At 37.2% G+C, this 18,803-nt stretch overlaps 1 protein-coding gene and 1 long non-coding RNA gene across 9 annotated transcripts in view; both read left to right on the top strand.

The window, feature by feature from the left end:
- Nucleotides 1-18,803, top strand: part of RNF150 (ring finger protein 150) — a 270,744-nt gene that overhangs the window by 75,249 nt on the left and 176,692 nt on the right. The gene's annotated exons all lie outside the window — the stretch shown is intronic.
- Nucleotides 970-18,803, top strand: part of LOC129059088 (uncharacterized) — a 31,326-nt gene continuing 13,492 nt past the window's right edge. The window contains exon 1 of the long non-coding RNA XR_008524784.2: nt 970-18,050. This is a non-coding gene — a long non-coding RNA (uncharacterized LOC129059088). The remainder of the gene's footprint in view (nt 18,051-18,803) is intronic.

The following is an 18,803-nucleotide window of genomic DNA, read 5'->3' as shown; positions in this document are numbered from 1 at the left end:
TTCAGTTTTACTCTAATTAAAAGGCCAATTCATAGTGCCCTTGTGGGGTCATAGAGCATTTTTAGAACTGAAGTGTGATTCGGTATAAATCATACTCCAGGCTAAGTGTCTTTGGTGGTGCATCCAAAATTCCACCAGTTTTCTTATAATAGCATTATAACCCATTCATGTTCATGTTAATATATATAGGCTAAGGGAGAATAAAAAGTTAATATATTTGTCTTCTCATTGTTTTGAATTAATCTACAGGAAATAGTCAAACAACATTTAAAATAAAAATAAAAACTTTGTGCAAAATGATGCATATTGTAGCATTTTCTGTGACAGAAGTGAATGAACATTACTTAATTTCTGATATTAAATTATGAGGCATCAACTTGATGAACTATTATGCAGACATTTAAGTACTAGTGATAACTATAGAAACCTAAGGCAATATTTTGATACATGGCAAGTGAACAAAATAGAAAATGCAATTGAATGCACTCAACGATTGTAACTAGGCAAATCTGTATACTTATGGACATAGATTAGACAAGCAAATATGAAAATAATAAGAATTGTGTTAGCTTTGGGAATTAAAGGTAATTTTATTCATTTGAAATATTTCACTTAGATGTCATTGTGTGATTTTTTACAGCAAATATGCAATTTTTAGAAGGAGTGAAGAAAAAAAGTATAGCCAAATATAGGACATCTCAATTCTCTCACAGATCAGGTGCTTGCAGAGTTTTCATACTCTCTGGTGAGAGATTTTCAATGTGATAGTAAGAGGGACCATGTTTAAAACATATCCTTTGGAAAGAGAGAGAGCATTTCAAAGGGATAGCTTTAGCAGAGGAAATGAAGCTGGATCACTTATCTCGTTTTCTTCTTCATTTTTATCACTGTTCACAGGTTTAATGTCTTCTCATGCCCAGACCCTGAAGCTGATTTCACCATGACCATATTCCCTTTCCTGAGGTATGCTTTAGCCTCTAAAATGCACACTTCACTCAGTTTAATTGACTTCCGTGATATCTTCCTTAACTTCCTAATCAATTTTCTTTCCCCATTATATCCCCCAATTTAAATAACATTTCTTGTCTTCTTTTGAGCCCTGCCTAAATGCTCTTTTGAGCCCTGCCTAAATGCTTGTTTTCCTGAAGAAACTACTCAATGTGGCCTCATCCCACACTCTGTCCTGCCTTATAATCTATTATACCAACTCATATATCACTCCCTTCTCTTAATGATCCCAGTTTTTCTTATGATTTTGCTAATATCCATTTGAACATTTTTTTTAAATTTTGGTACATGTCCTTGGGTTGGTTTAATATACATTTACCCTGATTCCTCATTCTCATTTTATTGACAAGTGTAGGTACCTTGTACCTTCCTTTTCCTTGCCTATTTGCACAGTCCTCAGAGCAGTGATCTGTATTGAGTATGTATCAGGAAATATTGTCAATTGACTTAGAAGCTTTGATAGTTTTAAGTGGGGAGATGTCAAGTGCTTATTTTCAGCGGAAAACTGATCGGGAAAGTGGTAACTTTTCAGCATTTACTGTGTGACTAGCAGTAATTTAAACACTTTTCATTTATCTTTAATTTATTCCTACCCACAACCTTATTAGGTGGGTGTGGTTATTATTACCCCATTTTTATAGTTAAGGAATCAAGGAACAGAGAGGCTAAGCAAGCCATGTACATGTCTGAGAGGGTATCCCAGACTCAAAAATGATCCACCAAATGGTGGAAATTGCTACAGGATTGTGGAAAGATTTTATTTTATTTTAGTATTTCAAAACGGGAGATTTCAGATAAGCATGTGAGTTTTAGCTTTTCTTGAAAAATGGAGAAATCTGCCAACAATATGCTAGAGCTGAGTAGAATCTGTTCTTTTAGAGGGGAAATGCGCTCCTCCCAGCACATCTCAGTTGGCTCATGTCACTTGAAATTTTTTGTACAATTTCATATTTAAAGATTTTGTTGCGACTGGGCGTGGTGGCTCACACTTACAATCTCAGCACTTTGGGAGGCCAAGGCAGGTGGATCACCTGAGGTCAGGAGTCCAAGACCAGCCTGGCCAACATAGTGAAACCCCATCTCTACTAAAAATACAGAAATTAGTTGGGCATGGTGGTGCATGCCTATAGTCCTAGCTACTCAGGAAGCTGAGGCAGGAGAATTGTGTGAACCCAGGAGGTGGAGGTTGCAGTGAGCCAAGATCGCGCCACTGCACTCCAGCCTGGGTAACAGAGTGAGACTCCATCTCAAAAAATAAAAGAATAAAAAATAAAAGGTTTTGTTGCTAATGTGAAATATTACATATTTGGATGTTTGTGATTGTTTAATATTTGCAATGTTGAGGATTATGGGGAAAAGTTATTGTGAAATTCCAAATAGTTCAAGAATTTGAAGGTAATTGGTTCCTGATATGATTTGGCTATGTCCCCACCCAAATCTCATCTTGAATTGTAACTCCTACAATTCTCATGTGTCATGGGAGGAAGTGGTGGGAGATGATTGGATTATGAGGGGTGGGTCTTTTCTGCACTGTTCTCATGATAGTGAATGATTCTCATGAGATCTGATGGTTTTAAAAACGAGTTTCCCTGCACAAGCTCTCTTTGCCTGCTGCCATCCACTTAAGATGTGACTTACTCCTCCTTGCCTTCCGCCATGATTGTGAGGACTCCCCAGCCATATGGAACTGTAAGTCCGTTAAACCTCTTTTTCTTCCCAGCCTCAGGTATGTCTTTATCAGCAGCATGAAAATGGACTAATACCATAAATTGTGACTGGGACTAAGGCGTTACTGAAAAGATACCCAAAAATGTGGAAGCAACTTTGAAACTGGGTAACAGGCAGAGATTGGAGCAGTTTGGAGGGCTCAGAAGAAGACAGGAAAATGTGGGAAAGTTTGGAACTTCCTAGAAACCTGTTGAATGGCTTTGACCAAAATGCCGATAATGATATGGACAATGAAATCCAGGCTGAGCTGGTCCCAGATGGAGATGAGAAACTTGTTGAGAACTGTAGCAAGGGTGCCTCTTGTTAATTTTTAGCAAAGAGACTGGCAGCATTTTGCCCCTGCCCTAGAGATTTGTGGAACTTTGAACTTGAGAGAGATGATTTAGGGTATCTGGCAGAAGAAATTTCTAAGCAGCAAAGCATTCAAGAGATGACTTGGGTGCTATTAAGGCAGTCAGTTTTATAAGGAAAGCATAGCATAAGAGTTTGGAAAATTTGCAGGTGGACAATGTGATAGAAAAGAAAATCATTTTCTGAGGAGAAATTCAAGCCAGCTGCAAAAATTTGCATAAGTAATGAGGAGCCAAATGTTAATCCCCAAGACAATGGGGAAAATGTCTCCAGGGCATGTCAGAGGTCTTCATGGCAGCCCCTCCCATCACAGGCCCAGAGGCCTAGGAGGAAAAAATGGTTTCATGGGCCATGCTGTGTGCAGTCTAGGGACTTGGTGCTGTGCATCCCAGTCGCTCCAGCCATGACTAAAAGGGGCCAAGGTACAGCTTGGGCCATGGCTTCAGAGGGTACAAGCCATAAGCCTTGGCACCTTCCATGTGGTGCTGAGCCTGTGGGTGCACAGAAGTCAAAAATTGGGATTTGGCAACTTCCACCTAGATTTCAGAGGAGGTATGGAAACACCTGAATGCCCAGGCAGAAGTTTGCTACAGGGACAGGGCCATCATGGAGAACCTCTGCTAGGGCAGTGCAGAAGGGAAATGTGGGGTTGGAGCCCCCACACAGAGTCCCTACTGGGGCACTACCTAGTGGAGCTGTGAGAAGAGAGCTATTGCTATCCTCCAGACCCCAGAATGGTAGATGCACTGACAGTGTGCACCGTTCACCTGGAAAAGCCATAAACACTCAACACCCACCAGTGAAAATAGCCAGCAGGGAGGCTGTACACTACATAGCCACGGGGTGGAGCTGTCCAAGACCATGGGAACCCACCTCTTGCATCAGTATGACCTGGATGTAAGACATGGAGTCAAAGGAGATCATTTTGGAGCTTTAAGATTCGACTGCCCTGCTGGATTTTAGACTTGCATGGGGTCTGTAGCCCCTTCATTTTGGCCATTTTCTCCCATTTGCAACAGCTGTATTTAGGCAACGCCTGTAACCCCATTGTGTCTAGGAAATAGCTAAATTGCTTTTGATTCTGCACATAGGCAGAAGGGTCTTGCCTTTTCTCAGATGAGATGTTGGACTATGGACTTTTGAGTTAATGCTGAAATGAGTTAAGACTTCGGCAGACTGTTGGGAAGGCATGATTCATTTTGAAATGTGAGGACATGAGATTTGGGAGGGGCCAGGAGTGGAATGATATGGTTTGCTTGTGTCCCTGCCTAAATCTCATCTTGAATTGTAACTCCCACAATTCCCACATGTCATGGGAGGAAAAAATAATAATAAAAAAAATCTCACACACACAACCAGTTTCATTTCTTCAAGCTCCCTACTGATTTTTGTTTCAAACTTATAAGTAGTTTTTATAATTGTAATATATGTACATATACATATACTTACATGTATATATATGTTTCTACTGTTCTTTTGCTATTTTGTAAATATTTCATATTTCGTTATTACTTATATTTAGCTTTTTAGTGGGATAACAATCTTATCTATAAATTTTAAATTAATTTCACTATTGCATATACACACATACATATATGTACGTAGTTGTACATATATTTCTACTTTTAATATTTTTATAAATATTTCTCCACATTTCCTTATCACATTTATCTTTTTAGTGGTGGCATAGTATTCAGTTATATCAGTATACTCTAATATACTTGGCTTTCCCCTAATAGGGGGCTTGTTTATAGTTAGTTTTTATTGTAAGCATCACATACATTTAAAAAATTATGTCTGTAGATGAATTTACAACAGTGGAATCACTGAACATACTGTTTTCTAATTAGCAAATATTCTCCAGATATCTTCAATTTATAATGTCATTGGCACTGAATGAGTCTACTTATTTTCCCCACCACCCCCTGAAGACTTTTGTCATTAAAAAGTTTTACTGAAATATTTCCTTTCACTTATATTTCTTTTAAGTCTTCAAAATGTGTTTTTTTCACCTTCTGTACTTCTTTTTTAAATTTCCGAACCTCTTACCCACTTATCCATTGAAGTTTTGATAGTAACCATTTTTAAGATTTTTTTATTTTACTAGAAATAAACCCTTGTTGTAGTTTGTATAAATATTTTTTCTTCCCCTAAGCTTTTTGACATTAATTTTATTGACCTTTTAGCTCTATTTTTTACCATTTTCTTCTTGAGTATGTCACCTCCTTTTTTTAAACTCTGGATTCCACAACTTAAGTTTTTGTGTTTTTTTTTTTTTATTTTGTTGGCAAATGTCCTTATACTTACTTGTGCTGGCCACATTTTGCAATTACCATTTCTAGTACTCATTGGTAAACTATTTGTAATTACGTTTTCACTTTAAGCAAAATATAAACCTTTGAAATACCTAGTTTCTTGTTATTGCCCTATTTGCTTTCTATTGCTAAAGCACTTTCATCCCTTAGTTGAGGCACACCTGATACTAACAATATTTCATAATACTGGCTGCTCAGAATAGGCATACCCATGAACAACTGCACTGGCCATACCAGTGTCGAGCAGATGAACATCAGGCCTGACTGCTGCTCTCACTGCCAACCTTGGTGTCAGATTTTATCACAAAGGAGAGTTAGCAATGAGAGAAGTATTATGTTGGCTTCAATCATCTTGCTATACCTAGGTAGCTTCCACAAAGCTATATACATGTCTAAAAAGCTACTAGGCAATATGTCTTCTTCTTTGTCACGTATTAATAGTTGCAACAGCCAATTCTTTCTCACTCACATACAGTTGTTTTTTGTTTGTTTATTTTTTAGAGACAGGGTCTCACTCTGTCACCCAGGCTGGAGTGCAGTGGTCAGACCATAGCTCACTGCAGCCTTGAACTCCAGGGCTCAAGGGATCCTCCTGCCTCAGCTTCCCAACTAGTCAGGACTATAGTCACACACTACCATGCCTGGTTAATTTTTAAATTTTTTCTCTAGAGACAGGGTCTTGCTATATTGTTCAGGATGGTCTCAAACTCTTAGCCTCATGCAGTCCTCCCGCCTTGGTCTCCCAAAGTGTTGGGATTACACCCATGAACTACTGCACCCGGGCTCACATACAGTTCTAATCCACCCTTGATGGCTGCATGCCAAGATGGATCTTCTTGTGGGCTTTGTTTCCCAGTGGTCCATTGCTGCATAACACTATTTTTCTATCATTTCTTCAGACATAGCCAAAGGGAGATGTCTCATTTCATTGTCTTTACAGCAGCTTCTTTTAGCTTACAGTTTAGCCATTGCTGCGAATCATCCTGTACTTCTTCCCCACTTATGCTCAGCCAAGAGATGGCATGTTACAGCAAACAGTATTTTATTGGTTTCATTCACGACTTTGTTTTCCATGGAATATAAAATAGCTTTAAATGACATGGATGAAAGTGCCCTTGAATTTCAGTTAGGCAGGATCTTTAAGGACCCGATAGGAAGTGGGACACAACCCGTTTGTTCACTTTTGGTCTGCTACTGATTCTCTCCATGATGCCATGGTAGCACACTCACAGACATGTTTCTTAAGTGCCATACTCTCATTCTCCTATTGACTTTTCCTCTGATTAATTGCTGTATCACTACTGGTAGGTGGCTGCCTGGGTAATTCTTCATTGCAGGTGATAACTTTGGCAATCTTTGAGTGCCAGGAGAAAAATAATATATTCTGTAGAGATAAATGATCCATTAAGTTCATTGATTTAAAAAATATATATACAATTTTAAAAGAAAGAGGGATGGAAAGAATCAGTGTACCTCATAGATGAGGTTCTTTCAGGCTCAGCCACTACATAGCCTTAGTTGCCTTTGACTTGTGATCCCTGGAAAATCCTGTGTATGTGATTTGGGAACATAGTCAGTGGTATAAAGAAGTTGCTGGCATCCATTTTAACCACACTTAATAGGATTTTTCTGTTTGCGGAATATTAAAAAATTTTTATTTGGCCTCCATTTTCTGTTTTTCAAGGTAAGATGATTTATAACCAATTATCCTCGGATATATTTCTTAAATGTATTTATTTTTGATGAAAAGTTTATCCTATGAGTCACCATCTGTGTGTGCGTCTGTCTTTGATCAGTTCTGGGAACATGTGCGTTTACACAAGACCAGATTCTTGATCTGGACCAGCTTCTGCCTGTCTCAGCTGCAAATGGAAATCCTGTTGACAGCGAGGATTGTGTGAGTGCAGGAAGGGGTCGAAATACCTTCAGTAGAAAAGGTTGAAGGCACTGGACATGTTCAGAATACTGTCATAGCGTTTTAACATATGTAAAAAACTAGCAAGCAAAGCTGGTTTTTCTAAACTAGCTTTCTAAATGTTTTCAGATGCAGTAAAGCTGTGAAATATTAAAGCAGGGAAACACACACACACACAATCTCTCACACATACACGCATGTGCACTGTATTCCCGTGAGCCTGAGAAGTTTTGGACTGGATTTCAAAACTGAGTTTGAGCATTTATTTTCTTCCTTTTGGTGTGTCGGAGAGGGAGTGTCTAGAGCCAATGTTAAGCCTGAAAAAATAAGACAATGATGGACCCCCAAAATGTACTTGCAAAGAAGGTGAAACATGCAGGATATCTCATTTTATCCTTATATCTGTTTCTAAAGAATGACAAACATACCTCCTCTTACCTAGGCCCAATAATTGAGACCATATGAGGGAGGCACTCTCTTGTAATAATTCCCTAATCAATGGAATAAATGTGGAGAAAATCGAGAATGATGAATTGCCTTTTGAGTTGAATTAATCCTCAGCTGGCAAAAACCTAAATAAAACAAATGGTCATGGGTACAGAGCAACACAGATGTTCAGAAGCTGAGGAGGCAATCAGCAGTTTGAAAAGGACTCCTCATACGCTGTGCTTCTAAAGATATGGAACCAATGACTCATAAAGTGTGAACTTCAAGTTTGGCCCTGGTGGGTGTCAGTAAATAATAGTTGTATGAGAGCAGAGTCTACTCTGCAGCTTCCTCCCAGATTCGTGGTTGTGTGTTTCCTAGAATGCTCCAGTAATAAGTTTACATAACTTGCCCCAAACTTTGGCAACTGAAGGATATACTCTAGTCCAGTCATGAATGTGACTAACAGAAAATAATGCGGTCTATTTAAAGAGGAGTGTTAGTATCTATATAGGTAGAAGACTGAAAATGTGAAAGCTTTGTTGAAGTGAAATTCCCCCATCTAAGGTCATGGAAAGAGAGACGAAACTTCATCAGCTACCAGTCAGACCAAGCTTGTATTTGACTACCTTTTGTTTGTCGAGCTGAATCTTATCTCGGGATCATAATTTCAATATTTCTATAATTATAAAGCGTTCCATTTCTGTCCATCTTCTGTATGTCAATCTACACAATTTAGGCTCTTCTCTATGGCTTTCCTATGAAGTCATTTTTCCTTTATATTTATCATTTATTTCAACTCAACCTTATATGTGGAGACCTTGACCCAAGAAGTGTGTCATGTCTAAATCTCAATTTCTTATAAAATGTATTGCATACATATTGATATGTAAAGTTAAGAAGATCCGTTTATTGGGATTATTTGTCTAAAAGTGTTTAGAATAATTAATAAGAATGTGTTCCTAGGCCAGGCGCTGTGGCTCACGCCTGTAATCTCAGCACTTTGAGAGGCCGAGATGGGTGGATCACATGAGGTCAGGAGTTCGAGACCAGCCTGGCCAACATGGTGAAACCCTGTCTCTGCTAAAAATATAAAAATTAGCTGGGTGTGGTGGTGGGCGCCTGTAATCCGAGCTACTTGGGAGGCCAAGAAAGGAGAATTGCTTGAAACCGGGAGGCGGAGGTTTCAGTGAGCCGAGATCATGCCACTGCACTCCAGCCTGGGCAACAAAGAGCAAAACTCTGTCTCAAAAAATAAATAAATAAATAAATAATAAAAATAAAAAAATAAAAAAAGAATGTGTTCCTAAATATAAAAAAAGAATGTATTCCTAAATTTAAAAGAGTCAATAAACCTGTGTAGATTACTACATTAGCATAATTGCTTGAAATCAGGGACCTTACTTATAAATGCTTATTTTCCACAGCAGAGTGCTTTAGAGGATAGGAACCTAGTAAGTGTTCATTGAGTTAAATTTAGGCTTTGTTATATTTGTGAAAATGGTTTTTGCAGTACTTATCAAACTTCTCAGAAATAATGCTTATACACATTTGAGAGTGAAGGGGTTGGCATGACATTCCAGGTGTTTCTGGTATTTTGATTTAAAGTTGTTGGCATTCTACTTCATTACATTAATGTTGGGAGTTTCAATATAGCTTAATGGTTCAGAACATGACTTTGCAGTCTGGAACTAGCACTTTTTAGCTAAATGTCTTTGCACAAGTTTTTTAACCTCACAAGGCTGCCAGTTTTTTTACATATATGATGGGAATACCATTGGGATGTACCTCATATGGTTGTTGTAAAAGTTAAAAGACATAATGCTTGTAAAATACTTACCTCAGTGCCTTGGCACATGGTAAATGCTCTGTAAAGAAAAACTAAAAATAAGTACATTAATATATTAAACTAACAAATTGTGCTATTCCCAAACCAAAACAGATGTTGAGATCAACTGATGCTCCAGTAAGATGTGCCATGGTTTTCAGTTTTGAAGTCAAGACCCTCCCAGGCTCACATGAATTGTGTGTGTGTGTGTGCGTGTGTGTGCGCTGCACACCCACATGTATGAGCTCTTTACTCCAACATGTGTAGGGATTGGCTTTAAGTCCTGATTTTTAGATGTGAACTAGTTGAGGGGGTACCTGGCTTCTGAACTGAGTCATAATAGATTTAAATTTCTTTAGTCTTTTAAAACTGACTGCAAAAACAGTATTTTCCAGTCCAAGACAAGGTTTTTTCCTGCCATTTTCTTTTTCACTTCTAAAATAATAATGTTATGTAAATATTCAGCATAGGTGATTGAAAGAATTAAAATGGATATAAAAATTTTATGTATTCATTTTTTGTATATTAATGTTTGCATTACATGAAATTGGTAACTACTTCTCCATTTCTAGGATTTTGATGTAGACCCAGAGTTCCTTTATAAAGATTACCATTTTGAGGATTTGAACAGTGCTCATCTATAGAATTTGCAGCTAGGAAGTACCACTGAACTCAGTTCTGTTCATGGGCTACTAAGTGGTTAAGATCATGACAATACATGTTGCTTGAAGGATATGCTTTAATTAAAAGATTTACATTTAAAAACTAATAAGACATTCAGCTAACATTATATATGTATGTGCATGCCTTCTCGCTTCCAAAAGGCATCCTCTCCAATGTGTTTGATATATCACTTTCAATGTTAATGCATCATTTAAAAATATGTATAGATGCTTTGCCTATGTGTATTTAAATCACATGAAGAAGAAAAGGACATTTTGATAGATATCAATAGAATACATTTACTTCAACCCTATTATACACCATTCAAGGATGTTATGAGTGTTAGATGAGACAATGTATATAAAGAACCTAAGTGCTTCATCAATATTAGTTCCTTGGATTCTCTATGATCCTTCCAGATAACCATAACACTGGTGTGCATTGGGTAGGGAGATGATCTGTTTTAGAGTCTGAAATCAAGGTTGTGATGGATGAACACTGAGTATTATTTTTACCTCTGCATATACTTTCTGTTGTAGGATTACCTCTTTAATCCTATATTATGGGAAAGATAATATAGGATTTGTATTTCCTGTAATATAGAAGAGATGATTACAAATACCTTGTATTCAGAAATGTTCTGGTATTCGTCCCACCCAATTGACCTACTTAGCTATTCCTTTTAAAGTGGCTTCCCTTAATTTTGCATGTATATGGCTAGCCTGGTTAACAAAACAAGAGAACAGAAATCCAAAACTGGACTCAGATAGCAACAACATATTTATGAGAAGAAAGCACTTACGTGTTTTTAGTCTCCCTATATAGAACTTCTCTCCACAAGATGTTAAAACTCACTTGTGAGTAATTTAGGCTTTCTCTTTCTAACACTACTAAGTCTTTCAGAAAAAAATGTTTTTGCTCAGCCATTTTTCATTTTATGAATTTTTGCATAAAGAAACAGTGACCATTCCTATATTAATAGCGAAACTCCTTCCAGAAACCCTTCTGTGTTGTCATCTAGGTACGGACTGCTTTTATGGGAGATTCAGAGGCCAATTCTCTGTGTGGCCCACCCCTCTCCTTCACAAACCTACCATATTTTGTATGTCTGAAAAATGGTACTTTCCTCTTTGCTAATTGCCTACCTATCCTGGGGAAGATTTCAGTTTTCCCTTTCAAATGAGTCAAATGTTAATTATTTGTTGACTTACTACCCAAAAGAAATTATATTTGAATTTTTTTGTACATACTGACATTCATATTATATTTTTCAATAAAAATAAGTCAAAGAATTTCCCACAAATGACTTGATCACTGAAATACATGTTAAATCTAAAAAAGATTGTCATACAGCTCTACCAAGTTTTCCCTGAAGTATTAGGTTGGTGTAAAAGTAATTGCAGTTTTTGTCATTAGATATTTAATCCTTCTGACAGTTTACCTAAAATAGTATGCCGAAGACAAGGTTCAAGAACCTTAAAACCTCCCTGAAGGTCTTTATATGTGTGCATTTGGAATGGAGGTAAAGACAAAAAGACAGATATCACCCCACCCCCAGAACACATGGGCGGAAGGAGAGAGAGAGAATAGGAATGAATGTGTGAACACCAGAAAATGAAGTAGAATATCTATCCAGGAAATAAGAAGCACTACCCCTTCAATAGAAATTGATTTTTAGTGTTCAACTTATATATTCTGGTGTTTACTTTTCTGTTTGGTATTGGTGGCACTTGTTAGTATCTTTTGTTTTCCTAGCAATTTTAGGAGTTGGTTTGTTTAGGGGCATAGTGAAAAATTATGGATTACAGTAATGGAACTAAATTGCATTTTTTTTTCAGACACATCTCTTCTTGCATAGAGAAAGCCTCAAGGAAGGAAGACCAATCTGAATTAAACTAGCTGAAATTTTAGAATGTAGCCAGTTTTTGAAATGCCTCAGAGAACTTTCAGAATAGTCTATTCCATTGTAATTATGTCAAAGGAATTTGATGTCAAAGAGACCTGGAAAGTTGATTTGCCCTTTATTTAAATTTGTTGACTAAGTTGTATTTGTCTTGAGCAATCTAATTCTTTAGATAAACGAGTCTCACATTTTATACAAGAAGACTTACAATCTCCAAATGTAAAATGTGTCTTTTAACACACTGTTAAGTAAATTGAATATGATTCACTAGCAATTGTTCGGTTTATTGATTTTTTTCCTCACTTTATTGTAAACAGGTAAGCTACAAATGTCAACTGCCAGAGCATGTCCAATAAATACATGTTTAATTTTTACTGATGATTTTATATTCTTGAATCATCAACTTTTCGTTGAGAAAATAGTCATCTTTCTAGTACTGGCCCCAATGAGACCTGTGATTATATAATTCCTTAGTTATAAAGCTACAGGTTCATGAAGCATTCTTTGAAAATAAGTTAGATTGTATATTTTCCCCAGCATCTGCCATTTCCTAAAAATAAGATGTACTCACAATTAGTTCTTTAGGTATAGTTCATGGTAGTTTTATAGATGGTCTAAGGCTTGATCTCATATATTACTTTTACTGTTCATTTACATAATATAATGATATGCTCAAAAACATTCAGTTCTTTTATATTTTCTTACATTGTATTTGATTCAAAGCAAATATTTTTGGGCATATCATCAAAAGTAGCAATATACTATTAATTATTTTTAGTGGCAAGTAAAAGTAATCTGTAGACCTTTTTTAGGCAAAACAGCCCATAAAAGAAATATATGTGAAAAATTCTCCTCCTGGTCAGAGATTTTCCAACTGTATTTTATAGAGTCTTGGATTCTGGGAACATTTGGATTAATGCAGCTCTGTATTTGTGTAAGAAGTATAGTTTTTTTGTGTGTGATTTAAGTAAGGAGATGATTTCTGAGTAGTTTGTTCTCTTCCCCCGTCTGCTTTTGTTTTCATGGATGGTTGTATTTCTGCCATCCTATGGCATTCTCTTCCCCTTTTGTCCTCTTCTGACCCCCAGTTGGTCATTCTACACTTTATGACCTCAGAGCTCTGTGTTTACATTTCATTATTGCCTTTGCCATGGTATGTTGTGATTTATCTGTTTAGATAAGACACGCATAGGACTTGCTGCTTGTACTTACACCACAGCACTTAACACAGTAGGTTATAATGATTTGTTTATTTCTCTCCCTAACTAGGCTTTGTGTATCTCAATGTGTGTATCTCCACATTCCAGTTTTTAGCTGTAGGCTTAGTACTACCTAGTAGAGACTTAATTTTTTTTTTAAATGAATGTTTATAGTAATAGCCAACATTTACTAAACCGTTTGGTAAATACTTCAGATAACAGTGACCACAAAGTGAATGAGTGCCAACACTTTTAAAAGTTAAAAGTTTTCTCAACCAGGCACGCATAACGCTGATGGTATTCTTAGAGCCATTGATTGAGAAAATACATGATGATAAAAATCTATCATGAATTTTGTAATATTAAAGTATATTTGAATTTTGTAAAACATATTATGTATAGACATTCTAAAATTAATGCTACATATATAAATGTGCATATTATGTTTCCACCTACTGACCATCCTTGTTGAGCATTTGGATTGCTGTAGTTGTAATAGTATTCCTGTGCCCCACTGTTTACTGCTCATAGGTAGGAAACGGCTGGTGTGTTATTTAACATTTATGTGTAGAGGACCAGATTCCTTGGTTTGCTTAGGACTGTCCCAGTTTATGCCTGTTCTAGTATAATAATTAATAGTTTCCCCTTTTTCTTGCAGAAGTGCCTTGATTTGGACAATAAGTTATTTGATCACCCTACTTACAGGCAGATATTTGTATTGCATTAGTTTTATCATGGCTCACAAAAAAATATAAAAGAGAATGTTAAAAGTATATTATTATTTCCATCTCCAAGGAATTCATTACCATTAGGATTGTTATAATTTTGATTTCAGTTCTCCTCCTTGTTGTGCACAAAGTGATACACCTTTTGGCTTTTCATTTCTAGCCATTAATATATTAGTACTTGACCAAATATGTGTTTATGTGTGTTTCATGATTACAGTGTTAGAAAATACCTATTCTGAGATCACATTTAGTTAATTCTTATTTCTTCATCTTCTGGGATAGCCTGATAGTCAACAGACCTTACTGGTTTTACCTGATGTTGCTCTACAACATGTGTGTGTGTGTGGTTGTGTTACCAGCACCCAGGGTTCTTGCAGTCTTCCAGGATATAAATCGAGAGAGATCACCAAATATAGCAGCAAAGGTAAGTTTAAGTTTATTCCAGCTTGTGCATAAGGGAGATAGCTTGCAGAAAGGAGAAAGGAGTGGGCTTCTCTCTGAGGGTAGTTTGTGGGTTCATGTTCTAGGGTTTCTCTATATGGGGAAAGGTCACATCAGGGCACGCAGGGGAGGAGTTTTTCTAGCACTTGAGCATTGGCTCAACATGCTTCTTCCTATATTCCATGTAGTAGTAGCATTTTAAATCTCCACCCCTGGGCCTGAATTTTAGCATTCAGAGGAGTAAGAGGTAGCTTTAAGTTGGGGTTTTAAGCCTCACTGCTCATATGGGACTCTTGGGGAAATCATTAGCCCCCTGAAATAGGAGCTTGCAGTTAATAGCTTCTTGGGTCTCTTGTTACAGATTGGCTGAGAGTTAGCTAAGCTAGAGCTTGAGTGAGGGGAGTTTCTCCTTTTCCTCCAGACCATCTTAAAATAGGGAATTAACCACCCTGCCTGTCTCAGTTAGGGATGTGTGCACGTGCAGATTTTAGGAATTTTTACAAAGGATTCATCACCTATTTAATTTTATAATACATTCCCACTTTTGCCATGACTCAGTTCCTAAATGTATGGCCTTTCTATAAATGAATCTACGCACTCCCTGTGCCCTAGCTCTGCTGTCACTCTCTTGCTCCCTCTTTTCTCCTCTCCCTTTTTTCTCCTCCCTTTTCTTTCTCTACCTCCTCCCTCCCCTTTCTTTCTCTACCTCCTTCCTCCCCTTTCTTTCTCTACCACCTTCTCCTCTTACTTTCCTTCTATCTCTTGCTAAAGAAAATTGTCCCTTAACTTTCACCAGTTAAACTAGTCTCAAATTATCACTTACTCCATACCAATTTCTAGAATGTTGCGTTCTCTACTTAGATTTCACCTACTTTTCATGAAAGAGACTCGTAAATTCTTATGCCCTCTTATAATACCCATTCTCAGCCCAAACACAGGTATTCTTCCTGAGACCTCTGCCTTATTTTCTGAATATGTTACTCCCACACATTATTTCCCACCCACTGCACTTGGGCTTTTACATCCTTCCCAGGAGTAGCCTGTTTTCTTGGGAATGCTTGGTTACCAGTGACAGGCGGTTACCTTAACCTCTTGAACTGTCAGTCTATCAGCCACATTAGACCTTCGGGCTACCACCCAGAGCCTCCTCCCTTCTCCCCAAAGTCCTGGCTCCTCTGTGAGGCTATTGCTCCTATCTGCTCTGGGTCATGTTCTTCCTCTTCTGGCATTAGGGGGCCTCACTTGAGGACCTCAGCCTGTGGTGAGTAAAGGTAACCTCCACTCCTGTTCCTCCCTTCTGCTTCTATGATCATTGTCCCTGCCTCTCGTTATTGCTCACTGTTCAAGTAATTCTGTTCTTGTTGCCATAAAAATGGGAAAGAGATTCTTTTTTTTTTTTTTTTTTTTTTTTGAGGGAGGATCTTGCTGACAATCATGGCTCACTGCAGCCTTGACCTCCCGTACTCAACCAGTCCTCCCACCTTACCCTCCCAAGTAGCTGGGACTATAGACACATGCCACCATGCCTGGTTAATTTTTTAAAATTTTGTAGAGATGGGGTCTCACTATGTTGCCCAGGCTGATCTCGATCTCTTAGATTCAAGTGATCCTCCCACCTCGGCCTCCCAAAGTGCTGGGATTACAGGCATGAACCACCGTGCCTGGCCGAGATTCTTTTTTAAATCTATCACTTGACTCCCGGAAGAAGCTGTCAACTCTGTTAATCACTTAGTTTTCTTTCTTGATTTCTTGGATTAAGTCCTGTGGGCAAGTTGAAGGATATTTAAGTGATACTACCCAAGGTCGCAGTCTGAGGAGTGTAGCATGCACACCAGCTATCTCCTGCGCTTTCCAGAGATTGAGGGCAGTTTTTGTCTTGTTTTGGAATCTTACTCAGGACCTGAAAACCAGCCAAGCATTCTCTTCACCTGGAGCCCTTTAGGGGTACACATGTACATAGGACATAGGACTAGATGTGACTAACCTGATATCCCAGATTTCTCAGAGTGGGAATACAAAATGGGGTCCCCCTTCTCTGCATATAATTATTTTATGTATAATTTAAATTCTATAACCTATGACTACTTTAACTTAGTGAATAAACAATCATGTATATTTTAACATGTTAGTGTATATGATTGCATGTTAGCTGTTTTAAAATGTAAACTCCTCTAAAATAGATATATCTGGGTGGGAATTTGAATATTTTTATGACCATGGTTAAGTTTGTAAGTGTAGGTGTACATAGTGCCCCATTAACTGATTTGTACTGTTAATCTTCCATTGATTATCTTTTCTTTCATAAACAAATGACATGAATTTAGCTACTACCAGCTTTCCCAAGAAAAATGAAATCTACTCTTACAGCTGGAGATAATTTAGTCCTTGGCATCAGCTTTTTAGCTTTCTAACTTGGGAAAAAGGCTCTTTTGATCCAACAGTTTATTGCAAAACTGATTCAGGCTTCTGTTTACACAATGAAAAAACAAAATAAATGATATTATTTTATTGGGAAACTGGGACTAAAATGCCTTAAAAGTAATTTGGAAATTCTAACATTTTTTGAGCAATTTCATTTCCTTCAGAAGAAAGTGCAGATTTAATATTCTCAACAGATTATATTTATGTTTTCTGTCTTCTTCCAAATTTTCTTAAGGAAATTTATTCTTCTCATTGTTATTAGCTTATCCTCACATTAACATAAATGTTCCCAGTAAATATTATGCATTGGTTTCTTAAAGTCCTTATAAATTGTGAAGTATTGACTTAAGGAAGGGTAGTTTAATTTACACTGGCTATTTGAGTGATTAATGGAATGAATTTATCGGTGCTACATTTTGTGCTTTCTAAAAAGCTAAGGAGAATTTAGTAGGGAAATGCCGAGAACCTTAGGTGAATATCACATTTTTAAAAAGAAAGAGAATACGGTGTCCTTTAGAATAAATAAGCCATCTATAATTTTCTTCTACAATCTACCATCATGTGTATTTTATGCCCTAATAAAGATATAAATGAAATGCTGAGGAGTCTCTGTTAAATATTGAATCAAGGCCAAGGGAGTAAGAGGGTGAAAGCCTGGAACTCAGTCCGTTGGAGAATGGAATGCTTGTTAGAAATACTCAAATCAACAGTCCATGACTTGCGGCAATTTTGAGCTAAGGGCCTTTTAGCATAACATATGTAAATTGCAATTAAGGATATGTTTGAGTTGTGCTATGCTGTTAGATATTAGGGTATTTTTGAGTATTTTTTTAAATATTGAAATGAGTAAGCATTATCAGTATATTTCAGATAAATTTATATATCAACAATTTTTACATATGTTGCAGTTAGGATTTTCTTTAAAATAGAAAATAACCTATAGTCTAGTCTATTCACTGTACCAATCTACTAAACACCTAATGGTTTTCCCTTCATGCAGCCCACTGATGCTTTGGCGCACCCTTAGGTTACTTCCCAAAATGCAAGAAAGCCTTCTCAAAAAATTTCAGGAACACGTTATTACCCATAGAACAAAATCCAGATTCTGAATGTGGAGTCGTTCAGTGAGTATACAGTTTCAGTTTTGCAGTCTGAAAAAGTTCGAGATCTACTGCACAACAGGATGTATAGAGTTAGCACTACTATGCTGCACACTTAAAAATGGTTCAGATGGTCAATTATGTCATGCGTTTTTACCAGAAGGAAAAATAAAATCTAAATACCAAGCCTAGCGTTGGAGGGGAATTGTGATCTGGCCCCTCAACTATCTTTCTGGCCTCATCTTTTGCCTATCCATTCAACAAATCTTAAATACCTATTATAGGCCCAAAACATATAAAGCACAGCAATGAACAAGACAGGCACAACCCCATATGCAGAATTTAAAATAAACTATTGCTAGAGTGGAAAGGGAAACTATATTTGTTGTTGCTCCTTATGCTTTTGCCATAGATATCTTTAGCAGTCTCCACATGTCTGTCACATTTATGTACTTTTGACAGCTTTGTTTATGATGCTCTCTTAGTCATAAAGGCCCTCCTGGCTTTCCACTGTGGTTCTCAGTCCTTCTTTCTTTCTAAACCTATTGATAATCCCTTTATCTTTTAAGACGCTATTCAAGCATAACCTCAGAGATGCAGCTTTTCCTTTGACTGCCATGTTATGTCGTGTTGTTTCGTTTTTCAAATCCCCCGCCCCAGGCCTGGCCCCAGTGTTTAGGATGGTGTTTTACACAGTAACCAATATTAAAGAACATTTGTTAAATTGAAATGACACCATTAAACTATCTTGAACTATCTTTCCCACATACCATTATT

This window comes from Pongo abelii, chromosome 3, assembly GCF_028885655.2.
Source record: "Pongo abelii isolate AG06213 chromosome 3, NHGRI_mPonAbe1-v2.0_pri, whole genome shotgun sequence".
NCBI classification, from domain to species: Eukaryota; Metazoa; Chordata; class Mammalia; order Primates; family Hominidae; genus Pongo; species Pongo abelii.
Note: the sequence above shows the minus strand (reverse complement) of the source record. Positions and strands in the feature narration are given on the sequence as shown.